At 43.4% G+C, this 20539-nt stretch overlaps 1 pseudogene; it reads left to right on the top strand.

The window, feature by feature from the left end:
- The first annotated feature begins 1845 nt into the window (after positions 1-1845).
- LOC102956866 lies at positions 1846-7699 on the top strand (annotated as a pseudogene).
- Positions 7700-20539: the final 12840 nt, after the last annotated feature.

Below are 20539 nucleotides of genomic sequence, written 5' to 3'. Positions count from 1 at the left end.
TTTTGAGACAGAGACAGAGCATGAACAGGGGAGAAGCAGAGAGAGAGGGAGACACAGAATCTGAAACAGGCTCCAGGCTCTGAGCTGTCAGCACAGAGCCCGACACGGGGCTCGAACTCACAGCCCTCACGGAGCGCGAGATCATGACCTGAGCTGAAGTCGGCCACTTAACCGACTGAGCCACCCAGGCGCCCCCTATATGTTTACTTATTTTTGAGACAGAGAGAGACAGAGCAGGAACGAGGGAAGGTCAGAGAGAGAGAGACACAGAATCTGAAGCAGGCTCCAGGCTCCGGGCTGTTAGCACAGAGCCTGATGCGGGGCTCGAACTCATGGACTGTGAGATCATGACCTGAGCCGAAGTCGGCCGCTTAACCGACTGAGCCACCCAGGCGCCCCGGATATCATGAATATTTAGAGTTCCAGTGTCTCATATACTACTTAGTACCTCAAAAATATTAGGTGTCTCTTAGTCCTTCCATCCTTTCCATGTTTAACACACACATATTGTACTCATTATCTTTCCTGAACAAATTTATAAAAGGTTTTGTTTTTATCTTACAAACCATAAATGTATTCATCTTCTAAACTGGAGTAGAGTGGTCTACAAAGCAAATGCACATTACGGTAGGACTTCCAGGTATCCAAGTCAGAGAAACGAGGAGTGGTGAAAGCTAGTCAGGACAAAAGGGCCCAGAGCCCTGGGGAGGACTCTTCTAAGACCTAGGAGGAGAGGGACTTTCTCCCTCAGGAGTCAGGAGCTGAACCCAGGAAGGGAAGAGGGTCAGCCAGAGCCTGCAAAGGAGTGTTCAGGGGCAGGTGGACCGAAGTGTGATAGGAAAGCACCTTGGATAAGCAGGTGCAGAATCCAACCCAGACAGGCAGAATTGCTGACACCCAAACTTCCAGGAAGACTTTTCCCTGAGGCCCTGAAGAAGGGAGAATTCAGAAAAGGGGTGAGAGGAAGCTTGGCCAGGCCCAGGTCCAGCCCAGCCCAGTCCAGCCCAGCTCTAGGTCCTGTGAACAAAGACCAGCTCACACCAGGACTCTCGCCATTTCTTACAAATCTGTAACTTCCTTAAAGTTAGCTATTTTTGTTACTCCTTGTTTCCAGGCAGTTCAACTAGTAATGCGAACAGGGTTTAAACAAAGAAAGGAGGAGGTGCAAAGAGGATTGGTTACTTGCTTAATTTTTTTTTTAAACATTTATTTTTGAGAGACAGAGCACAAGTGGGGGAGGGGCAGAGAGAGGGGGGTACACAGAATCCAAGGCAGGCTCCAGGCTCTGAGCCGTCAGCACAGAGCCCGACGCAGGGCTCCAACCCACGGACCGCGAGATCATGACCTGGGCCAAAATCCGCCGCCCAATCGACTGAGCCACCCAGGTGCCCCATTTTGGTTACTTATTTAAAAGCTGGTCAGTGGACTGGGAAGCAGCCCCTCATGGGGAAGGTATGTGTGTGTTGAGGCAGGGGCCTCGGGGTGGGCGACAGCCTGGTAGCCTGTGGGGAGAGATAGGCAAGCCAACTCCATCCCAGAGGAGGTGTGGAAGCTGGATGGGGCCAGGGTGGGGGTAGGGGTGAGGTGAGAGCTCTGCCCGGGACTACTCTGCTAGCCCCTCAGGGAATACTCGGGCTTTTAAAATCGCTTTGCTTTGTATTGTAGTCAGAGGTATAGGAACTGACTGCTGTAGGCGGGCGGGGGGGGGGGGGGCTGTGGGAAATAGTTCTGCCCCTCCCCTCGGGGCTCCCACCGCCCCTCCCCCATCACTGTACAAGTATTGTCTGTTCTCTGTGGGTCTCCCCCGCCAGACGTGAGCTTCCCGGGAGCAGGCACTGTGTCCGATTCACCTCTTTCTGCCTCACAATGTGGCCCAGCATGGGGCCTGACACTTGGAAGTTTCTCAAAGAGTTACTTGTTGAATGAATGAACAAATGAATGCTTTCTCCGAACTGCTCTGAACTTTTGATGGGATTTACAAAGAAGGAAAGGCCTGATCACTGCTCCGGATTCCTGACATCACTTCACCAGGCATTCGTGTGGCTCTGGAACTCGGGGAGGCAGTGAATCCCTAAGGTTTGCTTTCTATGTGTATGCGCATTTTCCTGGGGATAAGATTCTACATAACTTCTCAGATTTTCAGAGGCGACTGTCCAAAAAGAATGAAAGTAATCATTGAGAAAATAGTCCCAGGATGGAAATTTTACATACGTTTTCTCACTATTGATTTCTCTGAACCAAATTACTTTTCTTACCAACATTACTGTTTTCTTCCTGTGTATGATCTCTTTCTCTCTCTTTTTAATGTTTATTTATTTTTGAGAGACAGAGAGAGATAGAACACAAATGGGGAAGGAGCATAGCGAGAGGGAAACACAGAATCCCACGCAGGCTCCAGGCTCCAAACTGTCAGCACACAGCCTGACTGGGAGCTGGAACCCACAAACTGTGAGATCATGACCTCAGCCAAAGCGGGATGCTTAACCGACTGAGCCACCCAGCCCACCCAGCCGTCCCCCGCCCGGTCTATAATCTCTTCAGTTCATTTTGTAATGTCAGAATCATCCACATTCACCTTAGTAAATAGTAACATGCTGATAGGGGCCAGGATGCGCTACCGTAAAATATGGCATTTTGACTTATTAAAAATATTTTAAGCTGAAGGAATTTTTTAAGGTTTTATTTAATTCATTTTTAAAAAGGTTTTTAAAAAATGTTTATTAGAGAGAGAGAGAGAAAAAACATGAGTGGGGGAGGGGCAGAGGGAGAGGGGGACAGAAAGTCCCAAGTGGGCTCTCTGCTGACAGCAGAAAGCCTGAAGCCTTCTGGAACTCACAAACCGTGAGATCATGACCTGAGCCAAAGTCGGACGCTTAACCGACTGAGCCACTCAGGCATCCCGAGGTTTTATTTTTAAGTAACCTGTGCACCCAATGTGGGGCTCAAACCTACCATCCTGAGATGAAGAGTCGCAGGCTCTATGGACTGAGCCAGCCAGGTGCCCCTAGCTGAAGGAAGCCACAAAAGCAAGAGGGTCAGTCTGACCTCTCCCACCTTCTTCCCCTAAACAGGTCATAAAACTCCTCTGTGAAAGGTACCCTCCCTATACCATTAGAAAGGAGGACATTCTAATTACCAGGGACAGAGAATTAAGGGCCGAGAAGGCTGTGTAAACAAGCCTTGTTAAACTAGCTCTTATCTTCCAAGTTACTTCTTCACCATTTACCACCCCTAGCCCAAACCCCTTGTCAATTCTTCACAAATTTTTATAGCTCTAAAAGGTATAAAACCTTCTTGCTCGGGTCACTTCTTTGGGTCTTTTCTTGGGAAGGCTTCCATGTACATGTAAAATTTTTATTTCTGTTAATCTGTCTTTGTCAGTTTAATTTTCTGATCAACCCTCCCTACGAGGGTTGAGGGAAACTTTTTCCTCTCCTGCAATGCTATGACCTTTGCAAGGTCCCAAAACCTCCCTTTCATCACCTCAGCCAAGGCATCCTTAATTGATTTCTCTTACACTTGGGGCTCATCGGCTGTTTTGCAGGTGGATGACAGTGTGGAGCGGGTGTGGGGCTGTTGGAAGTGAGACCTTAAGGGCAGAGGCAGAATCAGGAAGAGAGCTGCTGAGATATTCAACTACCTAATCCAATTCTCCTTGCACACTCAGCAGCCTCCCCTCCCTCTGCACAACAATGGAAGGAAAGAGGCAGTGGGGAAAAAATAAGGTCCTGTAATACGGTTAGAAGGGGTAATTACCAGGACCGTGGAGCACAGGGAAAGTACCTCCCAGAAAGAAGGGCTAAAGACAGCCTACAAGGATGGGGAGTAAGGGAATTAGTAACAAATGTATGCTTGTGCAGGGAACCAAAAAAAAAAATAAATAAATAAATAAAAATAAATCTCTGTGCTGAATTGGCCAGGCACTGGAGAACCTGAGGTAGGCAGCAAGGACTGGGCTACAGTACATTCCAGAGAGGAGGAGAAAAAGCTCCAAGCCAGGCCGGGATTTTGCAGCAGCTGCTGTGCCGTGATACAGAGTATCGGTGCCTCGAGGGAGGGATGAGTCAGTCCCAGCAGATCCAAGTTTAGGATAAAAGAGCCAACCAGGAAGGCACTCGGCAAACACCTTCCCTGTGAGAGGGCTACTGACCATTTAGAAGTGGGATCCCCAGCCCCATACAGGACACCAGGGAGGCCCTGGAACGGCTGGAAGGGCTCATTCGCGTAGGGACTGAGAGTGAAGAGCTGTTTTAAACTATGTCCCTTCCTCTACCCGGAAAGTTCCGCCAGATTTGCCACCCGTTGATTGATTTCATAGAGTTGTCTAAAACCAGGGTTGTGTTAGAGCAGAAGGCAAAAGGGTAAGTGCCAGATTATGGTTGTGAATGTCACATCTTGCTGTAGGAGTCAAGGAAGGGTGTTTTGAAACAAGAATTCTTGGTTATGGGTGTGGCTGTAAATGCATCCTGCACCCTGATGCCTCATGGGAGAGAGCTTTGAGTTGTATGGGGATCCGGCCAGAAGGTAAGCTCCAGCACCCCCATCTTGACCTTCATGGCAGTTGGAAGGATGGTGGGGTCAGAGTGCATCACTCAGCCTAAATCTGTGTGGAAAAAGAAAATGACCTGGAGCACATACTGGCCCACTGTTAGTTCATGGTGAGCAGTCCCTTAAACAGTATGTTAGAGAAAAATTCCTGTTTTGGGGAGGAAGTTTGTGACAGGCGACTTTGGTTATATGGTTTTGTGGTACGATATATACATCATGAAACTTGCCATCTTTTAATGATAAAAAAAAATTTTTTTAATGTTTATTCATTAAAAAAATTTTTTAAATGTTTATTTATTTTTGAGACGGAGACAGAGCACAAGTGGAGGAGGGGCAGAGAGAGAGGGAGACACAGAATCTGAAACAGGCTCTGAGCTGTCAGCACAGAGCCAGATGCGGGGCTTGAACCCACGAACCACGAGATGATGACCTGAGCCGAAGTCAGATGCTTAACCTACTGAGCCACCTAGGTGCCCCTATGTTTATTCATTTTTGAGAGACACAGAGCAAGCAGGGGAGGGGCAGACAGAGAGGGAGACCCAGAATCTGAAGCAGGCTGCTGGCTCAGAACTGACAGCACAGAGCCTGACACGGGGCTCGAACCCATGAACCCATGAACCCAGAGATCATGACCTGAGCCAAAGTTAGATGCTTAACCAACTGAGCCACTGAGGTGCTCCTAAGATTTTATTTTAAGTAATCTCTGTGCCTAACATGGGGCTCAAACTCACAACTCTGAGATCAAGAGTCAGACACTCAACCGACTGAGCCACCCAGGCACCCCAAAGATTTTTTATTTCTAAGTGATCTCTACACCCAACGTGGGGCTCGAACTCACAACCCTGAGATTGAGTCATATGCTCCACCGATTGAGGCAGCCAGGTGCCCCTTATCCATTTAAAAATATATATAAATTTATGGGGTGCCTGGATGGCTCAGTCGGTTAAGCATCTGACTTCAGCTTAGGTCATGATCTCACGGTTCGTGAGTTTGGTCCCCCACGTCGGGCTCTGTGCTGGCAGCTCAGGGCCTGGAGCCTGCCTCTGATCTGTGTCTCCCTCCCCTCAGCTCCTCCCCTGCTCACACTCTGTCTCTCTCTCAAAAGTAAATAAAGATTAAAAAAATATATAAATTTAATGACATTAATTAAAACCACAATGTTGTAAACCATCACCACTATTTACAAAGCTTTTTCATCACTCTAAACAGAACCTCCGTACTCATTTGTGTGCTTATTTTTGTTGTTATTGTTTAAATAACTTCTTCTCTAGAATATGTTGGTCTCTGCTGGTAGGTGGGGTCAAGTTATGCCTAGTCAAGAGATTTCTTCACCTGAGTTTCTTTCGTCACAGGGTTGCTGTGAGTTCTTTTTTATGTAAACAGTTTTGCTACTTTCCTTCTCCATATGCACACTTACTTTAACAAAATGGAAATTATATCAAATGACCCCAAATTTAGTGCTTAACACTACAACTCTTTTACTTGCTTACAATTCTGTGAGTCATCAAGTTGGGTAGGAATCAACTGGGCATTTCTTCTGTTGTCATTAACTAGTCTCATTTATGCCACTGCAATCTTCTGGCGGTTCAGCTGGGGCTGGATGGTATTACATGGCCTCATTTGTATGTCCAGTGCTGTCTATGGGCATGGGTGGTACATTTCCTCCAGCATGTTACCTGTGGAGTAGGGTTCCAGATGCAGGAAGAGAGAAAGGTTAAAAGACCCACTGTGCAAACAGTTTTCAAGCTGCAGTCTGGCTCGTTGCTAATGTCCCATTGTCCAAAGCAAGTCACTTGGCCAAACCCAAAGTCTATGTGAGAGGGGACTTCATGAAATATGGATACATACAGCATGGTTCATTGGGGCCATCACTGTAACAATCTACCATACCTATGTACTATTTTGCAGTTTGTGTTCCCCCTTAACAGGGTGTCTGTTTTCCAAGTTGATATAATTATAATAATTACATTTTTAAAAATGTTTATTTATATTTGAGAGAGAGAGACAGAGCGCCAGTGGGGGAGGAGCAGAGAGAGAGGGAGACACAGAATCCAAAGCAGGCTCCAGGCTCTGAGCTGTCAGCACAGAGCCTGATGCGGGGTTTGAACCCAAGAACCATGAAATCATGACCTGAGCCAAAGTTGGAGGCTTCACTGACAGGGCCACTCAGGTGCCCCTATCATAATTACATTTGTAATGACGACAAAAGAGTTAATCAAAGGACTATGCCAAAATATACCTAATCATTATTGCTTTTTTTTTTTCTTTTGTGGTTTGTTTTCATTTTCACTGTTATAAAGAAGTCATTAAGGTCTCCCTCCTCCACTGTTGCCACCTCCTTCTGCTGCTCCTGGTGCTGCTAGTATGCTAGTTAAGTGCGGATCTGGTGCCTCTTGTGAAGCAGCAGCTGAAGAGACCCCAGCACTCAGCGAGGCCCGCAAAAAGCCCAAGGAAGGAGTCAAGACTGAGAACAATGATCATATGAATTTGACGGTGACAGGGCAGGATGATTCTGTGGTGCAGCGTAAGATTAAGAGGCACACACTGCTTAGTAAACTAACGAAAGCCTTTTGTGAATGGCAGGATTTGTCCATGAAGCACAACAGATTCTGATTTGATGGGCAGCCAATTAATGAAACAGACACGCCTGCACAGTTGGAAACGGAGGCTGAAGATACAGTTGATGTGTTCCAGCAGCTGACGGGAGGCATATCCTGAAAAGGGAAACTGCCACTTCACTCCAGAACTCTGTTCCTCCAGACCAAGAAGGCATTCTCGATTAGAAAGCCACAATTTGGTTCCACCACATCCTGAGTACTATAGTTTTCTCTATTCTTTCATTTTCCCCTTCCCCATTCCTTCATTGTACATTAACGTACTGTGGATGTGCACAAGCATATTGCAGGTTTTTTTTTTTTTTTTAATTAAATGGCCAATGTTATGTTTGGTGCATGTCACATGGAGATGGGATGGGGAAAAATACTGGTTCTGTGATTATACCCCCTTTCTCCATTAGTGGCATGCTCATTCAGCTCTTATTTTTACATTCCAGTAAGTTATTTTGCTCTCACTGTTTAACAAAAAATGAACAACATAAAAATCCTTGCACACCTTGTGTGATTGGAGAATTTTAATGTTTTTCATTTATCATTGTAAAACCAAGGGCAATTTTATAACATTTTTGTACATAGCTGTTAGATATAGGGCACTCTGTCTTTAAGTAGGGATAAATTACTCTAAGAGAAATGAATCCTAGATACTTTTCCCTTCAAGTCAGCATCTTGTTGTTGAAACAAATTTCTTGTTTTAAAAAAAGTAATTAAAGGGGCGCCTAGGTGGCTCAGTGGGTTGAGCATCCGACTTCGGCTCAGGTCACGATCTCGTCGTTCGTGAGTTCGAGCCCCGCGTCGGGCTCTGGGCTGATGGCTCAGAGCCTGGAGCCTGCTTCCGATTCTGTGTCTCCCTCTCTCTCTGCCCTTCCCCCGTTCATGCTCTGTCTCTCTGTCCCAAAAATAAATAAACTTAAAAAAAAAATTTTTTTTTAATAAAAAAATAAAAAAGTAATTAAATAGATATTTGTTGAATGTCTACTATGTGTAAGGACTTATTCAAGAACACTAAGGATACCTATTTGCTTAAATTTTTTTCAGGGGAAATTCAGACAAACATGAATATATAAAAAGCACTGTGGAGAGAAAGCAGAGAAGGCAGATTACATCCTGGAGAGAAGTTGGGTTGGGTAGGGCTTGCTATTTAAAGTTCATTTAGGGGAACCTGGGTGGCTCAGTCGGTTAAGGGCCTGACTTTAGCTCAGGTCATGTTCTCACAGTTCGTGAGTTCAAGCCTTGCGTTGTGCTCTGTGCTGACAGCTCAGAGCCTGGTGCCTGCTTAGGATTCTGTGTCTCCCTCTCTCTCTCCCCCTCTCCTGCTCACACTCTCTCTTTCTCTCTCTCTCAAAAATAAATGAACCTTAAAAAAATGCTTTTGGGGGCACCTGGCTGGTTCAGTCAGGAGAACATCCAACTCTTGATCTCAGGGTCATGAGTTTGAGCCCCATGAAGGCATAGAGATTGCTTTTAAAAAATGGCTTAAACTGGGCACATGGGTGGCTCAGTGGGTTGAATGTTTGATTCTTGGTTTTGGCTTGGGTCATGATCTCTAAGTTTGTGAGTTCAAGCCCTGTATCCAGCTCCAAGTTGATAGCTTGGAGCCTGCTTGGGATTCTCTCTCTTCCTCTCTCTCTCTCTCTCTCTCTCTCTCTCTCTCTCTCTCTCTCCCCCTCTGCCCCTTCCCTGCTCTCCTATGCTCTCTCTCTCTGAAAATAAATAAACTTTTAAAAAATGGCTTAAGGGGCGCCTGGGTGGCTCAGTCGGTTGAGCGGCCGACTTCGGCTCAGGTCATGATCTCACAATCTGTGAGTTCGAGCCCCGCGTCGGGCTCTGTGCTGACAGCTCAGAGCCTGGAACCTGTTTCAGATTCTGTGTCTCCCTCTCTCTGACCCTCCCCCGTTCATGCTCTGTCTCTATCTCAAAAATAAATAAACGTTAAAAAAAAAAATTAAAAAATGGCTTAAATGATAAATGGAGCCTTAAAAAATAAATAGGGGTGCCTGTCTGGCTTAGTCAGTAGAACTTGTGACTTGATTGTAGGGTTGTGAGTTCAAGCCCCACACTGGGTCTGGAACCTACTTAAAATTTAAATACAGACACACATACATACATACATACATAAAATAAACCCACAAACAACTAAATAAATAAGATACCTGTGTAACTCCCACCCTTAAAAACATTTTTTGAGGGGCACTTGAGTGGCTCAGTTGGTTGAGTGCCAACTCTTGATTTAGGCTCAGGTCATGATCTCACAGTTGTGGGATCAAGCCCTGAGTCCAGCTCATGGAGAAGTGAGGAACCTGCTTGGGATTTGGGATTTTCTTTCTTTCTGCCCCTCCTCGCCGCCCCCCTCCCCCCCGCCACCCATGCACACATGGGCTCTCCATTTCTCTCAAAACAAATAAACTTTAAAAAATGTTTTTGAATTATGTTCTAAGAATAAAAGATTATTTCTCTTGCATCATATCCTTGTAAGAAGAAGTGAAATCAGTGGGACATAGGGTAGGAATATTAAAACTTTCACAATGCATTGCTCAATTGCTCTCCCAAGGGCTTTACCGATTTATACCACCACCAACAGGAATTTGCCAGTTTCCCTGCTTTGACCACAGTTAACATGGAACATTCTAATTAAAAAAGAAAACTTTGTTAGTTTAATAGGTAAGCCTGGATTTCCTTCTTTTAAGACAGTATTTTATATAGTCTTTTACCTTTTCTTTTTTGAAGTTATCTCTAGAGCCAACGCAGGGATTGAACTCACAACCTGAGATCAAGAGTCACATGCTCTGCTGACTATCCCAATAGTCTTTTATCTTGACCACTTCAGTCTTTTTTTTTTTTTTTTTTAAGCTTATTTATTTACTTTGAGACAGGGGGAGAGAGAATAAGAGGGGGAGGGGCAGAGAGGGGGGCAGGAAGAGAAAGAATCTCAAGCAGGCTCCTGGGTCTGCTCTGAACAGGACTCAGGACTCCATCTCAGAACCATGAGATCATAACCTGAGCCAAAATCGGGTCAGAGGCTTAACCGACTGAGCCACCCGGATGCCCCTTGACCACTTTAGACTTTTGCACTTTTTAGTTTTTGAGCTATAATTGCTATTTTCTGTTGCTCTGTGGTGGGTTTGGCTGGGGTGGGGAGGTTGAGGAGACTAAGAGGCACACCCACGTGTGCACACACATGCAAAAACGTGGGCATGATCACATTCGGACATATTCACGTTTCCTGGTGTGAATAAAAAATGGTGTGAATCCTGCAGTTACCAGGATATTAACGACTTAAAAAAAACCAACAAAACAACAAAAACCAAAAACTTTTGCCAGGAAACCTGGGTGGTTCCATTAGTTAAGTGTCTAAAGTTTCTTTTTTTATGGAATCATAAAGGGCCAAATATAGAGGAAACCAAATATTTTTAATCAGGGGACTTAGGTAGGTATTTCTTTGAATAGTGGTTGTATTTTGGCCCTTAAGAGGGATAAAATGTTCCTTGGCAGGAGCCCATCTGGGTCTGTGCAGTTCTGACCCTGTGCTATGTGTTCTGCTTGGCTAGGCACACTCTTGGGCACTGACCAGGAGGCGGGGCTGCCTTTGGTCCCCAGTCTCAGGCAATTTGTATCTATTTCTACTTTCTAAGTCAGTCAGTAAGGGCAGGATCAGTATCCCTGGCCTATGTATGTCTGTCTGCCCCATGAAAAAATGTTTCATTCATTAATTAATGCATGCATTTATGCATCTGTTTATCCCATAATTTGTCTATTCATTTGGGCATGTATTTATACATGATTGCATTCATTCAGTCAGTACACATTTATTAAGGTCAAGGTTTATGCCACAGGGATCAATGATAACTAATTAGATAATTAATTAGATAACTAAGTGGGCACCCAGGAAAAGGTCGTAGCTTCCAGATCTATAGTAGTTGGTGTCCTGTAGACTGAGATCCTGGCAATGTACTGATCAACCCTTCTTGGTCCATTAACTGTGAACAAATAAACTCGTGTTTTACCACCCCAAAGCCAAAATGTGCTGACTGAGCTTTCTTTACCAGGAAAATGGTATTACATTTCTCTTTGTGATAGGAAAGGTTAGAACAACAGTATGTGACCTTACAGCTCTGGGCACTGATTCCGCACTATGTCAGCTGTGAAAAAACACGTCCCCTCATTCAAGTGACACCCTTTATTTGGCAAGTGGATGTACCTTTATGCTTTCTTTTTGAAAGCTGAGGGCTATTTTTAAGAATTTTTATTTATTTACTTATTTATTTTTTAAAGTTTATTTACTTATTTTGAGAGAAAGAGAGCATGAGCAGGGGAGGGGAAGACAGGGAGGGAGAGGGCGAATCCCAAGCAGGTTCTGCACTGACATCAAGGAGCCCGATGCAGGGCTGGAATTCGTGAACTGTGAGATCACGACCTGAGCCGAAACCAAGAGTTGGATACTTAAGTGACCGAGCTACCCAGGCACTGTGAGGGGCATTTTTTTAAAAAGCAAAATTCAGACTCCCTGTCCTTAAGGAGTTTATAATCCAGTTGGAGTAATAAGGCCAGTCCACCCAGGGTTACAGAGTATAGAACTAAAGAGTGTTTTCTTTTTACTGAAGGCTGCCATCTGGTCTGAAATTCCCTACCAAGATGGAACTCTTCCTTCAAAGTACGTTATAAGTAGTCTTTTCAGCTTTTTTTTTTTTTATTAAAAAATTTTTTAAAAATATTTATTTGAGAGACAGAGAGAGAGAGAGAGAGAGAGCAGGAGTGGGGGAGGTACAGAGAGAGGAAGACACAGAATCCAAAGCAGGCTCTAGGCTTGGAGCTGTCAGCATAGAGCCCGATGGGAGACGTGGGGCTCGAACCCATGAACCGTGAGATCATAACCTGAGCTGAAGTCAGATGCTTAACTGACTGAGCCACTCAGGTGCCCCAGCCTTTTTGGCTTTGTACCAACACTTTTCTGGTGAAGAACCTACTATGTGTTTTTGTTTTTTTCATTAAAAATTTTTAAAGTTTATTTATTTATTTTGAGAGAGAGTGAGAGAGAGAGCTTATTTTGCATGCGTGATCAGAGGATGGACACAGAGAGAGGGAGAATCCCAGGCAGGCTCCGGGCTGTCAATGTGGAGCCTGACTTGGGACTTGAACCCATGAAATCAAGAGTCAGAGGATGCTTAACCCGCCTGAGCCACCCAGGTGCTTGTTTTTAAATAGAAAAGTAATGTATGCTTAATGTAACACATTGAAACAATATGGCAGAGTATAAAAGTAAAAAGCTAAACTTCACCTGGAATCTCCCACCTTCCTACCATTGATAAGGACTGTTACAGGGTGGTGAGGATGCCATTTTCTATACTTGTTACAGGCACATATATAAACATTTTACCCCATACTTTTGATTGCAATCTATTTTTAAAATTAGATAATATTTGAGCAATATAGAATTTTTTAAAAAATCAAATGGCATTAAAGAATATATATAATGAGGAGAAAGTCTCTCTTCCATCCCCATCTGTCTCCTTCAAGTCCCTCAGTTCACCTCCCCAGGGGCAACCACTGTCACTTTCATGTGTAGCCTTCTAGAGATAGTCTATGCTTTTTACAAGCACATATGCTAATTTTTTTAGCTCTATGCTTAATGTGGGATTTGAACTCATGACCCCAAGATTAAGAGTGTGATGTGTAACCAACTGAGGCAACCAGGTGTCCTTTTATACACACACACACACACACACACACATATATATATATAAAAATTTTAATTTTTTTGGTAATGTTTATTTATTTTTGAAAGAGAGGACGGAACATGAATTGGGGAGGGGCAGAGAGAGAGGGAGACACAGAATCCAAAGCAGGCTCCAGGCTCTGCTTGTCAGCACAGAACCCGATGCAGGGCTCCAACTCACGAGATCATGACCTGAGCCCAAGTTGGGCACTTAACTGGCTGAGCCACCTAGATGCCCTGCATTTGTAATTTTGGTCAACATAGCCAGTTGCTCTCAGTAGAGACTTTATGAATTTGCATTCCTTTCTTCAATTATGAGAGTAATTTTTCTCCATGCAGTTACCAGGATATTAACGACTTAAAAAAAACCAACAAAACAACAAAAAACCAAAAACTTTTGCCAGGAAACCTGGGTGGTTCCATTAGTTAAGTGTCTATCTCTTGATTCCGGCTCAGGTCATGATTTCACAGTTTGAGATCGAACCCTGGGTGAGGCTCCTCGATGGCAGCATGGAGCCTGCTTAGGATTCTCTCTTTCTCTTCCCCCTTCCACTGCTCTCTCTCTGTCTCTGTCTTTACTCTCTCTCTCTCAAAATAAATGAATAAACATTAAAAAAAAACTTTGCCAATTTGGTAGATCAAAAATAGTTACCCCTAGCTGTTTTCATTTGTAGTCCTTTTATTATGAGGTTGAGCATCCTCTCATATATATGAGGGCCTTTTGTATTTATTTTCTATGTATGGGCTGTTTATATCCTTTCCCTATTTGTTTTTCTTTTTGCAGCTTTTCTTGTCAATATCTACACTTGAAATGTATATTATAATGTATATATTTTTGATTAGCCTGATTTAATAAGAGAGAGACAAATACTACATGCTCTCACTTATATGTGGAATCTGTAAAAGTAGAACACATAGTAACAGAGATAAGAGTGGTGAGGGGTGTCTGGCTGGCCCAGTGAGTAGAGCATGCTACCCTTGATCTTGGGGTTTTGGGTCTGAGCTTTATGTTGGGTGTAGAGATTACTTTAAACAAATAAAATCTTAAAAAAAAAAAAGAATAGTGATTACTAGAGATTGAGAGTGGGAGAAATGGGAAGATATTGGTCAAAGGTGCAAATTTTCGGCTCTAAGATAAATTCTGGAAACTTAATGTATAGCATGGTGACTAGATTTCATAATAATATATTATGTACTTGAGGGGCACCTGGGTGGCACAGTCAGTAACCAACTTTTGATTTCAGCTCAGATCATGATCCCATGGTTCATGCACTGACATCACAGAGCCTGCTTGGGATTCTCTTTCCATCCTCTCTCTGCCCTTGCTGCCACCCTCTCTCTCTCAAAAGTAAATAAATAAACATTACAAAAATAATGTATACTTGACATTTGCTGAGAGTAGATCTCAAGGGTTCTCACCAGCACCAAAAAAAGAGTAACTAGATGAGGGGATGAATATGTTAATTGGCTTGATTGTGCTAATCACTATGTATATGTATATCAAAACATGTATATCTTAAATATACACAATTTCAATTTTCAATCATAGTCTTATAAAGATGGGGTAAAAAAGCTGGAGGTTATTAGTATTTTCTTTAAAAAAAATTTTTTTTAACGTTTATTTATTTTTGAGACAGAGAGAGAGACAGAGCATGAACGGGAGAGGGTCAGAGAGAGGGAGACACAGAATCTGAAACAGGCTCCAGGCTCTGAGCTGTCAGCACAGAGCCCCATGCGGGGCTCGAACTCACGGACTGCGAGATCATGACCTGAGCCGAAGTCAGACGCTTAACCGACTGAGCCACCCAGGCTTCCCCCCCAAAATTTTTTTTAATGTTTATTTATTTTTGAGACAGAGAGAGAGACAGAGCATGAACGGGGGAGGGGCAGAGAGAGAGGGAGACATAGAATTGGAAGCAGGCTCCAGGCTCTGAGCTGTCAGCCCAGAGCCCGACACGGGGCTCAAACTCACGGACTGCGAGATCGTGACCTGAGCTGAAGTCGGACGTGTAACCGATTGAGCCACCCAGGCGCCCCTAGTATTTTCTTTTAGAGCTTTTTGTTTTATGTATTTATTTGTGTGTCTGTTTTACAATACTGAAGAAGGCTTGTCCACAGCAAGATGTTATAATGTTATATATATGTGTATATATATATATATATATATATATATATACATATATACATATATAAATTCTCTTTATACATGTATAAATTATATACATATATAAATTCTCTGGTGTTTTCTTCTGGTACCTTTGTTCTTTCAGTTTTCACATTTCAGCCTTTGCTCCATCCAGAATTTATTTTGCTATAAAGTATGAGGCAATGGTCCAATTTTATTTTTGCTCTTCAGTTTCTCCAAGACCTTTTTTTGAATAATATGTCTTTTCCCAATTGATTTAGAAGACTATGTTTTTTAAAGCAGATTCCACACCCAACATGGGGCTTGAATTTACAACCCTGAGATTAAGAGAGGCATGCCCTACGGATTGAGGCAGCCAGGTGTCTAAGAATACTATTTTTATGATAAACTCAGTATATAAAAATTATAGATATAATTTTACACATACATATTTAAATGTTAATTTATTTGAAAAAGAGAGGGGAGTAGCTCCTGGGTGGCTCAGTTGGTTAAGCGTTCGACTTCAGCTCAGGTCATGATCTCGCAGTCTGTGAGTTCGAGCCCCTTGTTGGGCTCTGTGCGGCGGGCTCAGAGCCTGGAGCCTGCTTTGGATTCTGTGTCTCCCTCTCTCTCTGCCCCTCCCCTGCCCATGCTCTGTCTCTGTCTCAAAAATAAATAAAAACATTAAAAAAAAAAAAAAAAAGAAAAAGAGAGAGGGCACCTGGGTGGCTCAGTCAGTTGAGTGTCCGACTTCCCCTCAGGTCAGGATCTTGAGGTTTGTGGGTTCGAGCCCCACATCGGACTCTGTGCTGACAGTTCAGAGCCTAGAGCCTGCTTCAGATTCTGTGTCTCCCTCTCACTCTGCCCCTCCCCCACTTGTACTCTGTCTCTCAAAAATAAATAAATGTAAAAAAAAAAAATTGAAAGACAGAGGAAGCAGGGGAGGGGCAGAGAGAGAGAGAGAGAGAGAGAGAATCCCAAGCAGGTTCTGTAGTGTCAGCACTGAGCCTGATGTGGGGTTCTCTCTCACAAACTGAGAGATCATGACCTGAGCAGAAAGTAAGATCAGACACTTAACTGCCTGAGCCATCCAGGCACCCTTAATTTTATTTATTATTTATTTTTTATTTTAGAGAAAGAGAGAGCATGAGCAGGGGAGAGGGGCAGAGAGAAAGAATCCCAAGCAGGCTCCATGCTCATGGTGGAGCCTGACTTGGGGCTTGATATCATGACCTGGGATCATGACCTGAGCCAAAATCAAGAGTCAGATGCTCAACCAACTGATCCACCCAGGCACCGCTGGGTTGTTTATTTTATTTTTTTAAGATTACTTATTTTTTTGAGAGAGAGAGAGTGAGCAGGGGAGGGTCAAGAGAGAGGGGGACAGAGGCTCTGAAGCAGGTGCCAGGATGACAGCAGAGAGCCCCACATGGGGCTAGAACTCACAAACCCGAGAGATCATGACCTGAGGTGAAGTTAGATGCTTAACTGAGCAACCCAGGTGCCCCACACCTCTGGGCTTTTAATTTTGGTTCATGGTTCTATCTGACTAGTCACATTCCTATACTGTACTCTTCCAATTATTCTATGTTTAATATGCTTAATATCTAGAAATAAGTAGTCTGCTTTTTTTTCAGAATTATTTTTCAGAATTTTCTCAGATATTCTTGGAGTATTAATTTTAAAAAGTTTTCTAATTGGGGGGGGCACCTGGCTGGCTCAGTCAGAAGAGCATGCGACTGTTGATCCCAGCATCCTGAGTTCAAGCCCCACATTGGGTGTGGAGACTACTAAAAATAAATAAATAAATAAATAAATACTTAAAACAATAATTGTCTAGTTAAGAAAACTCGATTCTTTTAAAAGTGCACTTTTTAAATATCTTATTTATTTAAAAAAATTTTTTTTTTTTACGTTTATTTTTGAGACAGAGAGAGACAGAGCACGAACGGGGGAGGGGCAGACAGAGAGGGAGACAGAGAATCGGAAGCAGCCTCCAGGCTCTAAGCCATCAGCCCAGAGCCCGACGCGGGGCTGGAACTCGCGGACCGCGAGATCCTGACCTGAGCTGAAGTCAGACGCCTAACCTACCGAGCCACCCAGGCACCAATATCTTATTTATTTTTGAGAAAGAGAGAGCACGAGCGAGAGAGGGGCAGAGAGAGAGGGAGACAGAGGATCCAAAGTGTGCTATCCATAGACAGCAGTGAGCCCAATGTGGGGCTAGAACTCAGGAACCGTAAGATCATGATCTGAGCTGGAGTCGAACACTCAACCAACTGAACCACCTAGGCACCAAGAAAACTTGATATTTTAATCCTGGTTATGTTAAATATATAGATTAGTTTATTGTGACTTGATATCTTTATGATATTGAGTCTTCCTAACCAGTATGTATATTTTCTACCTCCTATCACACTATTTTTTGAGGCAACTTATTCCATCATTAGATAGTTCTGCTAATTCTTAAAGCTCCTCCTTGTTTTGAAGTACACGTCTTTCTGTGTATTTTTTAGTCAATGGTTCTACTTTTGTCCCTTGAAACTCTACAGGTGTTAAAATGTAAAGTGTTTAATATGATCTACAAAAACCTACATTAGCATTTCCTAACCTTCCATGTCATGAAACACAAAGGAAATTATAATACGTACACAGAACACAGGTAAGTAGATAGAACTTTTTTCTGTCCAAGGTGATAGTGCTAAGGGGGGAATCAAGTTTTCCTAGGTCTTACTGCTGCAGGGGGCAGGGCTGAGGTGATCAATAGTTGGGGTCATGTGAAACCCCCCTGGGGAACATCATCCGGGAGGCTCTTCACAAGCCGTTTCACTCCTTGCCCATCTGTGTCTTTCTCACTTCTTTAGAACCTGCTTTTCCTTCCAATACCTTAAATATACCAAACACATTCTCATTTTAGGGACTTTGCATTTGCTGTTCCCAATGCCTGGAGTGCAATAGCTCCACAATTTCACACAGTTGGCTCCTCATCTTTTTTTTTTTTTTTTAAGGTAAGCTCTATGCACAACATGGGGCTTGAACTCACTTCCCCGAGATCAGAAGTCACATGCTCCACTGACTGAGCCAACCAGGCTCCCCTGCTCCTCATTTTTTTTTAAGATTTTATTTTTATTTATCTCTTTATTTTTTAAAGTTTATTTATTTATTTTGAGAGAGAGAAGAGGAGGAGGGGCGGAGAGAGAGGAAGAGAGAATCCCAAACAGGCTCCTTGTTGCCAGCACAAAGCCCCACGTGAGGCTCTGTCCCATGAACTGTGAGATCATGATTTGATCTGAAATCAAGAGTTGGACACTTAACCATCTGAGCCACCCAAGTGCCCCAAGATTTTATTTTATTATTAAAAAAATTTTTAATATTTTTTTATTTTTGAGAGAGAGGGAGAGAGATGCAGAGAGAGAGGGAGACACAGAACCCAAAGCAGGCTCCAGCTCTGAGCTGTCAACACAGAGCCTGATGCGTGGCTTGAACCCACAAACCTCGGGATCATGACCTGAGCTGAAGTCGGATGCTCAACCAACTTGATGTGAGATGCTCAACCCAGGCACCCCCCAAGATTTTATTTTTTAAATAATCTCTACACCCAGCATGGGGCTCGACCTTACAACCCCAAGATCAAGGGTCGCATGCTCTCCCAACTGAACCAGCCAGGTGCCCCATCCTCATTCTTTAGAGCATTAGACTACTATACTTAAAGGAGCACCCCTCTTTTGCCCCAAGTCATGCGATTCTCTTGGTAACACGTATCAGCTTTAGAAATTTCCAGATGATTTGCGTGTTCATTGTCTCGTTTCCCACCACCAGAATGAAAGCTCCAAAAGTTTTGTCTGTTTTGTTCTCTTCTATCCATAGAGACTTACCAGTGCCCCACACAGGCCCTCAATAAATATTTGCTATGTGGATGAGTGGATAGACTTCGTAGCAGTTATGACTTCTGCTATCTAACCTTTCTACTACTTTTTCTGGCTGTCCTGGCCACAGAGAGACCACGGGACCTTATCATCCCCTTTGCAGAATCCAGATATACTGTGTCAGCAGTATTCTCGGAACCCATTCAGTTTAGTAACCCTATCAAAAACGGAAATGAAGTTAGCTTGGTGGGAAATGAGGTCAGTTTGGCAACTGATGGTGAAACATGTGAACAATGTGGGAGTTCACAGTTCGAGTGAACAATGTAAGACACGTCCTATGGCAGAGTAATAGGAAGATCAAACAGACCATGAGCTGTGTTGGGCAGTTTGGGCTCAGAGAGGAAAGATCCCTATACACTGGTGATTGATTCCTTTCTGTGTAACTGGGGCAGGTGAATGTGTACTGGAGCATTGCTGAGTCCTCCTGACCTGGGATAAGGATCTTTCAGGGCATCTATAGGATGTGGTTTTGGCCAAAATCAATAAAAAGCACCATTTGTTAAGCCTCTTATACCCTGTGCTAGACATCTGTTATCTCTACTCCTCCTAATACCCCTGTCAAATGGGAAATATCCATTTCAGAGAGAATGATACAGAAACTTAAATGAGTAAAGGACCTACCGAAGGTCACAGGATGTCTGATAAGGCAAGGAGTCAATCAGGCCCTGCACCCCTGTTTGGGCCCCCCTTCTTCCTTTTTTCTATGCTAAGTGAGAAAAACAATGCAAATCTAAGGCTCTAGTGAATTCTTTTGCAAGCAAACACTGAATCTGTCTGGTGGGGTATACAATGCTTTATTAATTTTGAAATGTTATATTTAAGTCCTTGGAATTATTCTTGTTAATAGACCACATAACAGAAATATAAGATTAGTCAAGGGGCGCCTGGATGGCTCAGTCGGTTAAGGGGCCCAGTCTTGATTTCAGCTCAGGTCATGATCTAACAGTTCATGGGATTAAGACCCAGTTGGGCTCTGTGCTGACAGTGTGGATCCTGCTTGGGATTCTCTCTCTCCCGCTCTCTCTCTTCCCAGCCCCTGCTCTCGCACATGCGTGCACTCTCCCTCTTTCTCTCAAAAATAAATAAACATAAGAAAAATAATAAGTCTTTTAAAAAAAGAAGAAGATGAGTCATTGTAAAAAGAAAAATATCTACCAAAATATCTCTGGCAGTTAGTTATCAGCAGAGATGATCAGCAGAGAAGATCTCTGGCAGAGATGATCAGCATTCTCAAATTTCCATGTGTCACAGTCCCTCAATGCCTAATAGGCATAAAAGCTAATCAATAGAATATACCCATAGATAAAAATAATGATGCTGTTAAAATAGATAAAAGATACAGTTGAGCTCATTAACCTCCTGTTTTATCCATATTTTCCCCAAATTTGTGGAAACAGTGATGTAATTGTAACAAGAAAGAACAGAGGCCAATGAAAATTAGACTTCCATGTGGAGGACATTTAGTTGTTTAATTGCAGGCTCACGTCTTCCCATTTCTTCTGGATAATTAAAGCCACTGGCTGCCTTCCCCTTCCCCCTCTCTAAGCCCCAAATCCTACACCAGGATGTTTGAATTGGCACTAAGAGAAGGAGTGAAGCTCTCGGGTGGGGTAGT

This window comes from Panthera tigris, chromosome C2 (assembly GCF_018350195.1).
Source record: "Panthera tigris isolate Pti1 chromosome C2, P.tigris_Pti1_mat1.1, whole genome shotgun sequence".
Taxonomy (NCBI): domain Eukaryota; kingdom Metazoa; phylum Chordata; class Mammalia; order Carnivora; family Felidae; genus Panthera; species Panthera tigris.
This window is presented reverse-complemented; position numbering and strand designations above follow the sequence as displayed.